Genomic DNA, 4,898 nt, shown 5'->3' with positions numbered 1-4,898 from the left:
GAGATGCTCTCCTGTTTTCTGTGGGATGGATGTGAGTATGTTTAAATATGAACAGCCGTTGTACAGTAGGATATGCACCTTTTTTACAATAAGTGCTTGTTTGGGCCTAAGGTTGTTTGAGGGAGAGCAACTTCTGAGTGTTTACCTATTTTGATGTGTGAGCACGTTCAAGGCCTGAACATGGACGTGTGTGTGCGTGCGCACTGAGCCCACTGGCATCCCTTCCATCAGTAGTGAGTGATGACCAGAGCTCTCATCACCAGCAGATGACTGATTCGATGAGCTGGCCATCTTCACATGGGGTCTTTGAACAGTACATATTGAGATGAATGAATATGGAAGACCTGAATCTATATGCTACTGATTTAGAGTCTGATCTACACTTAATATTTCTGACTGTCCGGTGATGTTCCACGGCATGTCTGAATACCCGAATATCCCCCTGGTATGTCTGCTCACACAGACGGAAATAAGATTGCCTGCGTTAATATTTAGATTTAATTGTAGTTGGTTGTTATTGCAATCTGTTCCAGGTGAGTGTAGCTATGCAATCTGTTCCAGGTGAGTGTAGCTATGCAATCTGTTCCAGTGTAGCTATGCCAAAGATGGAGGGGGTGCAGCAGGGTAGAATATGTTCTGTGCCCACGCTCCTTTGTGCACTTGGTAAGCCTATCCCCTATGAAGGGTTTACGAAAGCGATTATAGCAGGCATGTCAAATTTCCAGCTGGCTCCTCCGTCGCGACGTTACCTGAACGCCCATCTGCGGCCCGCTACTCGTTAGCTGTCTTATCGGCTGCTATCTGAATAGATCTATCGGACATTTTCTTTTTTCTTGGGCCTCTATAACCATATATTTTTTTGCGAATTGGATTGATCCCCTCTACCACACGGAACCCCACTAATCCTACCGACGGAAATGCACGAGGTGGCTAAAAACAGACCTCCATCCTATGCCAGCTTGCTACCGATGGCCCGGCTAGCTGTCTGAATCGCCTTGACCCCAACCAACCTCACTACTCACTGGACCCTTTTGATCACTCGACTAAGCATGCCTCTCAATGTCAATATGCCTTGTCCATTGCTGTTCTGGTTAGTGTTTATTGGCTAATTTCACTGTAGAGCCTCTAGTCTTGCTCACTATACCTTATCCAACCTATTAGTTCCACCACCCACACATGCGATGACATCTCCTGGTTTCAATGATGTTTCTAGAGACAATATCTCTCTCATCACTCAATACATAGGTTTACCTTCACTGTATTCACATCCTATCATACCTTTGTACATTATACCTTGAATCTATTTAATCGCCCCCAGAAACCTCCTTATACTCTCTGTTCCAGACGTTCTAGATGACCAATTCTCATTGCTTTTAGCCGTACCCTTATCCTACTCCTCCTCTTTTCCTCTGGTGATGTAGAGGTGAATCCAGGCCCTGCAGTGCCTAGCTCCACTCCTATTCCCCAGGCGCTCTCTTTTGATGACTTCTATAACCGTAATAGCCTTGGTTTCATGCATGTTAACATTAGAAGCCTCCTCCCTAAGTTTGTTTTATTCACTGCTTTAGCACACTCTGCCCATCCGGATGTTCTAGCTGTGTCTGAATCCTGGCTTAGGAAGACCAAAAAATTCTGAAATGTTCATCCCTAACTACAACATTTTCAGACAAGATAGAACTGCCAAAGGGGGCGGTGTTGCAATCTATTGCAAAGATAGCCTGCAGAGTTCTTTCCTACTATCCAGGTCTGTACCCAAACAATTTGAACTTCTACTTTTAAAAATCCACCTCTCTAAAAACAAGTCTCTCACCGTTGCCGCCTGCTATAGACCACCCTCTGCCCCCAGCTGTGCTCTGGACACCATATGTGAACTGATTGCCCCCCATCTATCTTCAGAGCTAGTGCTGCTAGGCGACCTAAACTGGAACATGCTTAACACCCCAGCCATCCTACAATCTAAGCTTGATGCCCTCAATCTCACACAAATTATCAATGAACCTACCAGGTACCTCCCCAAAGCCGTAAACACAGGCACCCTAATAGATATCATCCTAACCAACTTGCGCTCTAAATACACCTCTGCTGTCTTCAACCAAGATCACTGCCTCATTGCCTGCATCCGTAATGGGTCAGCGGTCAAACGACCTCCACTCATCACTGCCAAACGCTCCCTGAAACACTTCAGCGAGCAGGCCTTTCTAATCGACCTGGCCGGGGTATCCTGGAAGGATATTGATCTCATCCCGTCAGTAGAGGATGCCTGGTTATTTAAAAAAATGGCTTCCTAACCATCTTAAATAAGCATGCCCCATTCAAGAAATTTAGAACCAGGAACAGAACCATAGCCCTTGGTTCTCGCCAGACCTGACTTCCCTTAACCAACACAAAAACATCCTATGGCGTTCTGCATTAGCATCGAACAGCCCCCGTGATATGCAGCTTTTCAGGGAAGCTAGAAACCAATATACGCAGGCAGTTAGAAAAGCCAAGGCTAGCTTTTTCAAGCAGAAATTTGCTTCCTGCAACACAAACTCAAAAAAGTTCTGGGACACTGTAAAGTCCATGGAGAATAAGAACACCTCCCAGCTGCCCACTGCACTGAGGATAGGAAACACTGTCACCACTGATAAATCCACTATAATTGAGAATTTCAATAATCATTTTTTACAGCTGGCCATGCTTTCCACCTGGCTACCCCTACCCCGGTCAACAGCACTGCACCCCCCACAGCAACTCGCCCAAGCCTTCCCCATTTCTCCTTCTCCCAAATCCAGTCAGCTGATGTTCTGAAACAGCTACAAAATCTGGACCCCTACAAATCAGCCGGGCTAGACAATCTGGACCCTTTCTACAATTATCTGCCGAAATTGTTGCCACCCCTATTACTAGCCTGTTCAACCTCTCTTTTGTGTCATCTGAGATTCCCAAAGATTGGAAAGCAGCTGTGGTCATCCCCCTCTTCAAAGGGGGGGACACTCTTGACCCAAACTGCTACAGACCTATATCTATCCTACCCTGCCTTTAAGGTCTTCGAAAGCCAAGTCAACAAACAGATTACCGACCATTTCGAATCTCACCATACCCTCTCTGCTATGCAATCTGGTTTCAGAGCTGGTCATGGGTGCACCTCAGCCACGATCAAGGACCTAAACGATATCTTAACCGCCATCGATAAGAAAGATTACTGTGCAGCCGTATTCATTGATCTGGCCAAGGCTTTCGACTCTGTCAATCACCACATCCTCATCGGCAGACTTGACAGCCTTGGTTTCTCAAATGATTGCCTCGCCTGGTTCACCAACTACTTCTCTGACATAGTTCAGTGTGTCAAATCGGAGGGTCTGTTGTCCGGACCTCTGGCAGTCTCTATGGGGGTGCCTCAGGGTTAAATTCTTGGACCGACTCTTCTCTGTATACATCAATGATGTCGCTCTTGCTGCTGGTGAGTCTCTGATCCACCTCTACGCAGACGACACCATTCTGTATACTTCTGGCCCTTCTTTGGATACTGTGTTAACAACCCTCTAGGCAAGCTTCAATGCCATACAACTCTCCTTCCGTGGCCTCCAATTGCTCTTAAATACAAGTCAACCTAAATGCATGCTCTTCAACCGATCGCTGCCTGCACCTGCCCGCCTGTCCAACATCACTACTCTGGACGGTTCTGACTTAGAATACGTGGACAACTACAAATACCTAGGTGTCTGGTTAGACTGTAAACTCTCCTTCCAGACCCACATCAAACGTCTCCAATCCAAAGTTAAATCTATAATTGGCTTCCTATTTCGCAACAAAGCATCCTTCACTCATGCTGCCAAATATACCCTTGTAAAACTGACCATCCTACCAATGCTCGACTTCGGCGATGTCATTTACAAAATAGCCTCCAATACCCTACTCAACAAATAGGATGCAGTCTATCACAGTGCCATCCGTTTTGTCACCAAAGCCCCATATACTACACACTATTGTGACCTGTACCCTCTCGTTGGCTGGCCCTCGCTTCATACTCGTCGCCAAACCCACTGGCTCCATGTCATCTACAAGACCCTGCTAGGTAAAGTCCCCCCTTATCTCAGCTCCCTGGTCACCATAGCATCACCCACCTGTAGCATGCGCTCCAGCAGGTATACAGTGGGGCAAAAAAGTATTTAGTCAGCCACCAATTGTGCAAGTTCTCCCACTTAAAAAGATGAGGCCTGTAATTTTCATCATAGGTACACTTCAACTATGAGAGACAAAATGAGAAAGAAAAATCCAGAAATTCACATTGTAGATTTTTAATGAATTTATTTGCAAATTATGGTGGAAAATAAGTATTTGGTCACCTACAAACAAGCAAGATTTCTGGCTCTCACAGACCTGTAACTTCTTCTTTAAGAGGCTCCTCTGTCCTGTATTAATGGCACCTGTTTGAACTCCAAACTCCACTATGGCCAAGACCAAAGAGCTGTCAAAGGACACCAGAAACACAATTGTAGACCTGCACCAGGCTGGGAAGACTGAATCTACAATAGGTAAGCAGCTTGGTTTGAAGAAATCAACTGTGGGAGCAATTATTAGGAAATGGAAGACGTACAAGACGCAACATCTCACCCCGTGGGGTCAAAATGATCACAAGAACGGTGAGCAAAAATCCCAGAACCACACGGGGGGACCTAGTGAATGACCTGCAGAGAGCTGGGAACAAAGTAACAAAGCCTACCAAGACTTACAGAAAACGTTTGACCTCTGTCATTGCCAGCAAAGGGTATATAACAAAGTATTGAGATAAACTTTTGTTATTGACCAAATATTTATTTTCCACCATAATTTGCAAATACATTCATTAAAAGTCCTACAATGTGATTTTCAGGATTTTTTTTCTAATTTTGTCTGTCATAGTTGAAGTGTACCTA

This window comes from Oncorhynchus mykiss, chromosome 21 (genome assembly GCF_057628025.1).
Source record: "Oncorhynchus mykiss isolate SJ-2025 chromosome 21, ASM5762802v1, whole genome shotgun sequence".
Taxonomy (NCBI): domain Eukaryota; kingdom Metazoa; phylum Chordata; class Actinopteri; order Salmoniformes; family Salmonidae; genus Oncorhynchus; species Oncorhynchus mykiss.
This window is presented reverse-complemented; position numbering follows the sequence as displayed.